This window comes from Myzus persicae, unplaced genomic scaffold (assembly GCF_001856785.1).
Source record: "Myzus persicae strain clone G006 unplaced genomic scaffold, MPER_G0061.0, whole genome shotgun sequence".
Taxonomy (NCBI): Eukaryota; Metazoa; Arthropoda; class Insecta; order Hemiptera; family Aphididae; genus Myzus; species Myzus persicae.
The window spans coordinates 52823-64100 of NW_019104351.1; the positions used below are offsets into that span (position 1 = coordinate 52823).

General features: G+C 28.1%; 1 long non-coding RNA gene and 1 pseudogene across 1 annotated transcript; one reads left to right on the plus strand and one right to left on the minus strand.

Moving 5' to 3' along the window:
• Positions 1-331: 331 nt before the first annotated feature.
• On the minus strand, positions 332-2283 carry LOC111041418 (annotated as a pseudogene).
• A 4914-nt stretch (positions 2284-7197) lies between these two features.
• LOC111041420 lies at positions 7198-10727 on the plus strand. The gene is made up of 4 exons (XR_002605326.1): positions 7198-8042; positions 8410-8483; positions 8576-8680; positions 9972-10727. It is a non-coding gene; the product is annotated as an uncharacterized LOC111041420 (long non-coding RNA).
• Positions 10728-11278: the final 551 nt, after the last annotated feature.

An 11278-nucleotide genomic window follows, 5' to 3' on the forward strand; every position in this document is an offset into this window, starting at 1 on the left:
AATAATAATAAATGATTCACAATAAAATTTAACCAAACCTAATCTAACCTATTTAATGTATTTTATGTATGTTTTTCATACGAAACTGTTTATGATCAAAGTTATCTTATTCAATAACAATATTAGATATTATTTTTTCTGGGCTAAGTTGGTAAACATTTGTATGTTCGATACTAAATTATTTTAAATTACTCTTCATTTTTTTACAAATGTATTAGTAATATGCAAATAACTTCCTTTTAAAAATATGTTTACATATTTATGTACAGTATTAAGATGTTTAATTATGTTTCAAATGATGTAAACGAGTACTGGATTATTGTACAGATTTTTAATTATTTTCATCATTAGTTATAGGGTATTCAAGGACTTTAAGTGTTTTTCCTCTAGTAAGATTTTGTTGCCTTTGATATATTCTGATTGCACCTTTTACTGCAATGTAGAACAACCCACCCTGCAATAGAAACATAAATATTATAAATGAACACTTGCATTAATATTGAGTACAATATTTATAAAACACTTACCAATAAAGTTTTTTGTAAAGATGAATATGAACAACTGTGAAATAATAAATTTCCAACTGTCACTGCAGAAGTCAGCAATAAAATTTCAGCACAAAGAGTAGTATCCGGAATATTGATTGAAAATACTCGTTGTCTATTCCTTGAACTATTGACAGGTTTGTTCACAGGTTCACACCTAAAATTCAATACAAATACAATTAGTAATCAACTAATTAAACCACCATGAACATAAGTTAAATATAAATGGTTTACACAAACGAAGGCATGATAGTTCTTAACAAGGGTAGTTGTGAAGTAAGTCTCCAAATAAATAACATCAAGTTTTCTCCCCAATTCTTTAATTTTCCAAAAATTAGCCAGAAAGGTATTGATGCTGACACCAAGAGCAAAATATATGGATTTGTAATTTTCATCATCGTTATAGCTTCTCTTTTACCCATCACCTAAAATAAATTCATTTTTAACTTCTATATACATAATTATCAAATATTAAAAATTAACCTGAATTATTGTTAGTATTCCATAAGATGCTGCTGACCAATAGAAAGCAGTGACCGTAACACCAACTGTTAAAAACGGACTTATAAAATTAGCTGCTCCATCAAGTATGTCTAATAGCAGAACTAAGTAATCTGTAAAATTACAAAACATAAGAATATTTAATACAAACACGTAAACTGTAATTAAATGCAATGAAGATATAATATTTTGAAAGCAGATTTTTCAAATCGTAATGGATTTGGAAGTTAAAAATATGTTTTTGAGTCATTAAAATCGGCTGGTTAATGTTAAAAATGTTTATATCAAAGTGAAAGTTATTCAAAATAGAAAATTGAACTGACATAATGTAAAATATTTATCCTAGGAGAAAAATTTAAATATTGAATTGAAAAAAGAAATATTTTATCAATTAATATTATGTTTTAGCTATTTTATTCCCATAAAGTTTTAACTATCATCAAACCTAACTCTACAATACTTACTGACTTTGTGTTGCTCAATATATTGTGTGAGGCATAGAGGGCAATGTGCTTTAAAGAAAAGATTTTCCTTCAGTTTTTAATCTATCCAACGTAGAACACAACCCTGGTGAACCTAACATAACAATTGTATATGTGTGAACACAACGCTAGACCAAACATTATTATTATAGTTTAATTGAATAAATCACAGGCACATGAAACATTAATTGTCATAAATGTCAACTAGCTATAATGTAGTAGGTCAAACATGTGTACATAGAACATAATATATCTATGGTATTGTTGAGTACCAATATAACTATATAAATTTAATAGTATGAGAGAAATCTGTTAAGAATCTAGTATTTAAAATTAAATATCAAACAGCAACATTGCACTATGGTTTTGATGACACCAACATATCCATTAATTTTTGATCCAAATATATATGTATATAATTACCCATAGTGTAGAAGAGCAACATTTACATGGTGACACCCATTCTCTATTATTTTCATAATCATCATAGTCATCATCAGTACACAAACATATCCAACACATTTTTGGCCTGGAAAAGAGTAATAAACATACTAAAACATTACTTTATACTACATTACTACATTAATACAAGAGATAGAATCAACAATATAAAATTAATACTACCTAGGTTATATGATATATAAGCCTTATGGTGTTATGATTTTTATGAAATAAACAGTATAGGTAGAAGTTGAACCTATTAAAATGAATACTTGCAATATTAAAATGAAAAGTTAAGAATGTTTGTTTTGATATACATAATCTATTGATGATTAATTTCATATAAGAACATACTTTAAATTGACAACAGAATTAATTTCATCTCTAATCAAACATTATAAATAATGTTTCTTGACTGCTGGAAGTTGAACGTTGGCCAATAATTGAGTTCTCCATTTTCAAAAGATGTTGATTAAGTGATTTACTTAAAAGATGACTTCACTAAACTTATCTTTCTACAAAAATTTAAATCAATTAGTCACTTTGCGAAAACACGGCTTTGAATGTACAAAACACCTATGTCCTAATATTATTATAAATTATTATGTAAATACAAAGGGAAATAATACAATATTGTATAGGTAATACGTGAATTAATAGGACATAAACACAAAGTTCCTGTCTCAGATTCTAAAAAACGTAACCTGACCTAACTTTAGAAACACTGAATATAAAACCGCGTCCAGACCAAAGAAACATTTGTCGGAAACACATGTTTTCGACAAACTTTTGAGTATGTTTTTAAAATATTGTCGACGACATTGTCGCGGACCCTGTCGGCGACAAATTTTTGTTATCGGCTGAGTAGCGGTAAACTTCAAAGGATGTTTACAAACATTGTCATCGACAATGTATCGGCATGTCCAGACCGGTCGTCGTTGTCACAGAAACATTTTGATATTTTTATGAAATTGTACTATCTTGTGTTTAGTAAGTTCAGTTGGTCAATTTAGTCACTACTGATCACTTTAAATATTGTAAAATATATTATAATATTGTATAAATAATATAAGTATTTGCTATTGTTCGTTAATACCTACCATGGAGTTATCTAGAGAAAAAGTGTGTCACTTAATTGATTTGTACTATGAAAGACCAGTACTATGGGACCAAACGCTGTCAGATTATAAAAATAAGTTTTAAAAAAATGACGCGTGGTGTGAAATTTCAAAAATAATGAACATTGACAAGGCAGACATTGAAAAAAAAAATGAAAAATGTTATTGGCCAATTTTATCGCGAATGCAGAAAGACGAAGTCAGGTGCTGGAACTGACGAAGTTATGGAGTCAAAATGGTTTGCTTTCAATTCTTTGATGTTTTTAAAGGATAAAAACAAACCTCGTGTAACGTCTGATGCTGGAATTGAAGTAAGTAAATTATAAATTATATTATTATGTAATACTTTTTAAATACAAAGTGATGTGTATATATTAAACTGTTTTAACATTATGAGAATCTTACTTACTATAACATTTTTAAACAATTTAATTTTTCATCAACACATACATAGGTTAAATACATAGGTCTTAATAACATTGGTTTAATAAAATAAGACTAATATGCTTACAGTCAAAATATTTGGCTTCAATGATTCCATATTAAAATTATACATATGAGTTATTATATACCTACTGATTTATATTTCATTATAATACATACTTAATAATGATTAATATACTAAATTTACGATTTAATATACATAATAACGATTGAAAGATCATATAATAATATGATTTAAATTTTTTAATGAATAATACTTAAATGGTTCAATACTTTACAATTTGTAAATATTTGATTTACAATTATTCTCATGATACAATGAGAGTCAGCCTAACTGATTTGTGTTTTATTTATTTATTTTTTTAACATCAATAGTTGTCTTGCCAAGGTACTTTACCAGCAGTACTTTGAAAAAATCACAAAACTCGTCTCCAATTTCTTGTGCAGCTTGTGATGGTTTTCTTCCAATTCTTGCTAATGGTGTTAAATTATTTTGATCTCGTCTCCATTGGCCAGGTATTATTGTCCCTCCATCTAAATCTTTTATGTCAAAAATACCAGGTGGTGTATAACTTGTTCTAGATGGAAAACTTTTTCGCAAAAAGTTATGCAAATGGACACAGGTTAAGGTTATAATTGTTGCTTTTTCTGGTTCTAGAAGCATAGGTTTTCGTAAAACTCTAAAAATTGCAGACATTATTCCGAATGAATTTTCAACCACTCTTCGGGCTCTACTTAAGCGGTAGTTAAATACTCTTTTTTTTTATCCTTTTTCTTGTGTGCCTGGATATGGTTTCATGATATGTTTTTTCAAAGGAAAAGCATCATCAGCAACAACAAAAAATACATTAAAAAAAAAAAATATAAAATACATTTTTCTCTTCCTGGCAGGCACATGTCTTCTGGTAAATTTAATTTCTGTTTTTCTAAAAAATGTTTGAATGTAGTGTTCGCAAACACGCCACCATCTGATATACGGCCCTGACATCCAACGTTGACGTATATAAAATTGTAATTGGCATCGACAACAGCAAATAAAACAATACTGAAAAATCCCTTGTAATTAATATATTCACATCCTGTTTGAACCGGAGCTTGTAACATTATGTGTTTTCTGTCCATAAATCCAATGCAAAATGGAAAATTCCATTGGCAATTAATTGCCATTCTTCTTTTGTTGTGGGCATCTTAAACAAATATAACTAATAACTAATATGATTGAACTAAAAAACTTTGAAAATATTTAATAGTTCATTAAATTAACCATTTATCATAAAAAACTAGTTCATATCTACCGATTTACAAATATAAAAATTTCAAAATACAATATGTTCGGAATATTTTTTTAGGCGTAAATTTTAGCTGTAAATGCATAAAAATTTTTATTTTAAAATCCAAGATTTAAAAATTGAATAGATGACATTAATCAATGTTAATTCACCCATAAATTAACTATTTCTTATTGAACGATTTTTTTTATTTTTTTGTCATTCAAAAACGTAGAAAAAAAGGAAAAATTTAATAACATGCAAATAATTATCAACTAGTATAATATATTTGTATACTACAGATAAAATTAACTTATTCGAATTGTTTCAGATAGTGAATAATGAAATGTGTACTGCAGAAGAAAATGAACCTTTGGAAATTAACAACGAGGAAAATAATGTAATAAACCAATATGAACGCCACACAAATTCTGGAAATACAACAAATACTTTGGATGCATTGTTTATTACACCAAAATTACCAGTGCAGAAAAATAATCAAAAAAGAAAAAAAAATCCAATGGCCGAAGAAGCATATGAAGTGATGAAATCTTTGGTAAGCAAGCAAGGACAAAGTGATCAATGATGAGTATCATGTATTTGGAGAACACGTTGGTTTTAAAATAAGAAAATTATGTACAAACTATGCTAAAAGTACTGTAGACTATTTAATTAACAACATATTGTATGAAGCATAAACTGGGAAGTATGATTTCCCCCCTCAGCAGCAGTACCAATATTTTCAACAACCGTACAACCTAAGTCAGTCTGTAAGTGTGCCATATCAAAGCTCTAATATTCCTTCTTCACCAGCAAGTTCAACTATAACAAGCCTTGCTTCACCAACACCTACAACACCTGCACCATCATTCATTGACGAAGAAAGTTTCAATGAAGTATTACATTCTATTTAAAAAAGTTATTATTTTCTGTATATATGTTTTTATTATTTTTCAACATAAAAGAGGTTTTTGCTATTGTTTTTTTTTTTTTAATCATAAAAGTATATGAAATTGATTTATAATAAAATTAATATTATGTTTTCATTTACCTACATAGTTTTATCATTTTGTTTAGAAAAAAAATATTTTCCTTTTGAAATCACAATTAAAAAAAGATTGTCAGCATAATATATTAATAAATATTATATGATATATTTATTTGCAATAAAAATAATTTATTTTAGTATTGTCTATCTACAGTACCTAGATTGAATTAATTTTTGCCAAAAATATTGCATTTAAAAATGTTATTGTAAGTATATTGTATAATATAATTAAAAAAATTCAAGTATAATTAAACAATATTTTTAAATTACAACAAAATAACAATAATTAAATTGTTTGTTAAAATATTGAATTTCATTCTATTTTTAAATTAAAATGTCTATAAAAATAGGTGAAAAGAAAATGTTTATGAATTTCTAAAATATTAACTATAAATTATAGTTATGATATAGTAAACAAATAATAAATATATAAGTAATTTATTATTATTTAAATAACTATTAGTAATATATTTATGCTTTTGCCTTTAAATAATCCTTCAAAGCGTCAATCAATGCTGCACAAACTTCGGGAACAATAAGAGAGATGCTTTGTTTAGACATTTTAAAAGTATACATCAAACTATGATAGGAATCACCGGTGGCTAAGAATCTCAGTGCTACTGCTAATCTTTCGTTCACTGGTATAGCGTCTCTATAATTTGTGTTTTTTTTACCGATTCGGTGACCGACAAGATTAATCAAAAACTTAAAATCTGCACTTGACATACGTAGGAAATTTTTGAAACTACCATTACACCTATTTAAAAAATTAATAATTTAGTAAAATCGATTATACCTACGTACCTACATAGTTTTGGTTATAAATATACAACGGTACTATAGCATACCTCAACTCTCCAGATAGATTAATGTCATCACGTTGAACGTCAATCATTAAATCACTACCACTATATTGTTTTCTTGTTAAAAGACTTGGACGAACCCAAAATCTTCTTTTTGGTTTTTTTGATTTTAAACTTAAAATTACGCAAGCAGCAGCAGCAGCGATCGCAACGTCCTCCTCAAACCACATTTTGATTTTGACTAAATGTCGACTGTCATACATTTGTTTCCGACAAATAATGTTTCTTTGGTCTAGACGCGAATGTTTTTAATTTTTGTCAGTAACTTTGTCGGTAACTTTTTATCATATTTTGTCGACAACAATGTTTTTTGTTTTGTTTCTTGGTCTGGACACGGCTTAAGTCAGACATTGTTATCTCATATTTTTTTTTATCAATAGCCATCAAAACGTAAAACAACTATCATTACTGATCTATTTTACTAATTACTCAAGATCAAGAATAATATAATACGAAATTGAACAAAAAAAAATTTTGATTCAAATATGTGTTTTAATTCAGCGGGCCCGATTAATAATTTCACAGTTATTCCAAGCCGAACGATTAGATAGTTTTGTTCCATGATACAGAGTAGCGTTCTTTTCTACAATAGGTACGGCCAGCAAAAAGTGAGCCGTGATCGTTACGTTAATGGCGGTGAGTCGTGGTAGCCCTGAATGCCCCTGATGAAGTTCGGCTACCCAAAGCATTGGATCGTGGCTCACTTTTCGCTGGCCGTACTATAGTGATAAAAAATTAAAAACAGTTTTTACGAATTACATGCAGTCTGGCGCGTAACTTTAATTCGGACTATTTATTTTATTATTCTAATCGTTTTAATATTACGTTGTATACGATTGCTGAGAATTTTTTTGAATATTTTTCATGTTCTTTGCCTGTGGCACGTTCCATTCTTTTGTACTGCCGCGCTCGAACCCTCCTAGCGGCCGTCGTTCGATTATCGCCGCGATTGTACGTACATGACAGGTGTACGCTTCTCTAAATCCCAATCAATTACATTCATTTGTGTGTTAAGAATCCTAATTTGTTTTTTGTTTATTCACTGAGCCCTATTATTTTTCCTTCGGACGATGAAATCAGTTTTGGTTGTTGCAAAAGACCAAAGACGTGCCTGCCGAGAGCAACGGAATTTATTCCGCCTGTGCATCCACTAATTCCACAACACAATGGATTAAGCTCTATTATATCATGTGCCATTGACTGTAGTTGAATTTAAGCTTGGTGTTTTAACATATCATTTCACGTCCTACACCGCCGACCGTTCACAAATCACATTACAACAGAAATACGAATTGCCATAGTCTGCAACTTGACAAACGCAACGATTAAGAAGTAAGAATAATGACTATGTTTAAATGTTCAATATGTATTACTAATAGCATTATTCAAATATTCAATAATACAATATTAAATTCAATATAATATTAAGTTTTTAAAAACTAAACCATAACTTAAACCAGCTTATTTAATTTTTTAATGTTTCTCGGTAGTATTAATTGCCTTTATTATTATGGCTTTATGTTCATTGTTTATTTATTTTTTTTAGAGATTTTCATTGATTAGGCTATTTATCTATGTACATAGTAATTTAATGACAGCGATTTCATTATTTGTAACACAATTGCTTGTGCCATTTAGTAATCAAGCTACCCAATCTTACAGTAAATACCTACTAATTACTATTAACATCAATTTTCAGTCATACTTCAAAATGTCTATGAATATGATACATAAATGATTAACCGAAGAAGAAAAAGAACAGTATACTTCCAGGTCAGTACTACTTTCAAAAATATAATATCATAATAGCATACACCTGCTTATGTGTAATTTTAAAACTTTATTTTATTTTTATGTTTATTTAGAAAATACAAAGTAAAGAATGCTGTACACTTATCGAAGAAGTTGAATACTCTTACCTTAACAATACATCAAGAATATCTAGAAGAAACTAGTATTGAGAGACACGAGTATGTTAATTTTGTAATATAATTTTTGTACTTATACAGTCTTTAGTTTTATGTGTCTTACAACACTGGTAGGGGGTCCTTTTTTCTCTATTCCAAGGTATTTTAATCCCCCTAAACAATTTGATCTATTTGCATCTGCCTTTAATCTACACCAAACCAATGTTAATCAGAGTCACTGTAATAGACGTGTTAAATTTGATTTAAATTATATAACATTTTTTTTCAAAAAATATTGCTGTGCGAAGAAGGTTTGTCTGCTTATATTACTATGTATATTTCATGATATTGTTGCTGTTAAAAAAAATTAGGTACTTACTGATTAGGAACTCATTATTTTGATGTTCCAACCACCATACTGTAATTGTAGCTTATAAATTAAAAATAAAAATAATGTTGAAATCTAACAAAATAATCAAATTTCCAGTAGAATATTTGTTTTCGATAAAGCTAGACAAACTTTTAAGGAATCTTGAATTCAATTATAAAATTTTAGATATGAAAAAAATTTTTTTTTATTAATTTCTAACTTAAAATAATTTGCAAATTTTCTCAATTTTTACATATTTTGTGGAAATTTGAACTATATTGTGGACTTACGCCCAATTTGTTTTTTGTTTCCACTAACAACAACTTATGAAGAAGCTTGTATTATATTTTCAAGTTTTTTTGCATATCGAACATTTGTTTATAGACATTAATCGAAAAAAAAACTAATAATAATCAAAAATTTCATATGCCTATAAATAGTTCAACATAAATCAAAACTCTTAAAAACTGTATAGAAAATGCTAACACTAACAATCAGTGAAAATGTCATGTACCTATAGTATATTTTTAGAGTTTCAAAGAAAACCAAAATTAATTTTTTCTATAACTTGTTTCTCGTAAAACTTCACCTTTTCCTTAATATTTTTTTTTGTTTTTCCTGTCACTTTTGAAAACCATTGGGAATTTTAAATTTTGACCTGAATGGACCAACTAGATTCACTAGATCTCCTTGAGAAATGTTGCTGTTGGAGAAAATTGAAGCACTTACTGCCCCAAGGCCCAAATGACAGATTCAAAAATGAAATAAAAAATAAATAAAAAAAACTAAATCATTGTAAAATCAATACATTCATGGCTCCACTCAGAATCTAAAAAAGTATATTTTTATACTGTTTCATGGGCTGGATAATATGGCTAATGTCATATAGTGTATGTTCACAATATATTTAAATGTATTGAATATCTGATTGTTTATATATTTACCTTGTTATCTTATCTTGTTTTATTTTTTTATGTAACTTAGAACTACAATAGAACATACTTCGTGGCAATCTTCAGAGTTGGAATTTGGGATTAATGTTGAAGCTACTGATGAAGTCAAGGTAAAAACTGAGCAAGAGACTAGAATTAGATCTATACCTGAAGGTGCTGTATTTTCAAACTACATAGACAATTATGACGGACAACATATTTGTAAAATATGGGAATAAAGTCCATAAAAATTTAATATATGCTAGTAAACCTTATGTATGTAATGTTTGCGATGCATGCTTTATTCTTATGGCACATTTGAATGAACATCGGAATAAACGTAATAGATATTCATGCATGAGAAATTAATCTGTCCGTCTTTCAGAAACGCAGACTTCTTCTGAAACTAAATCCATTAATCATGATATTTTTACTTTTCAAAGAGCAGTTTCAAGTGACATCAATGTAATTTGTGTATTACATCATTCAAAACTAATTTGGAATATCATACTGACAAAAACAAAATAATGTCAAAGAGACAACTAACATTAGACAAGAACGAAGTGAAAAATCAAAACGAAGATAGTGGACAGCCTGAAGAACATGTATTTCCAAATATTGGAAAACTCAACAGAAGTCATAATTGTTAAGATTACAATATAGATTTCACTTCACACGGAGAATTAAATATTCATTACAAGCAACTCTATCAACAAATAATGTGTAATACGTGTCATAGAACTTTTGTATTCAAGAAAAGCATTGGGAAACACTTACTATCACACACTTATGTTATAATGTCAAATGGTATTTTTAATAATTCATTTCAAAAGCAAAAAAAGTTATAGGATCTGTAAAACGTAAATCAAACAGTTTAAACAAACAAATGAAAACAATGAAGATCACTTATGACAAAAGTGAGAAACAAAATATCTCGCAAAATGAAAATTGGTTGTACTGAAATAAATATTGCCAGTTAAAACTATCTCTGGCTCAACATAATAGACAGCATCATTCTAGTACTCAACTCTCCAATCGAAAGCTAAATTCAAAAACCGTCGAATGCAATTGGTGTAGTATTGTCATAACAAAATGTAACTTGCTTCGTTATATTAAAACTTTTCATCCTAACATCAATCCTATAAAATGTTTACACTGTCCAATGGCATTTACGGATTCTCCCTCATTGAAATTACACAAGTTTGAGTGTCATATTAAAGTTGAATTCTTGATTTGCATGCTTTTAATTTTTAACTGTTTTAAGTCGTATCATTTGAAAATGATCCATCTCATTATTGTACAATGTGGACTAATTTTTCAGATTATTTTAATATGTTTACTTTTTTTTGCATTATTTTC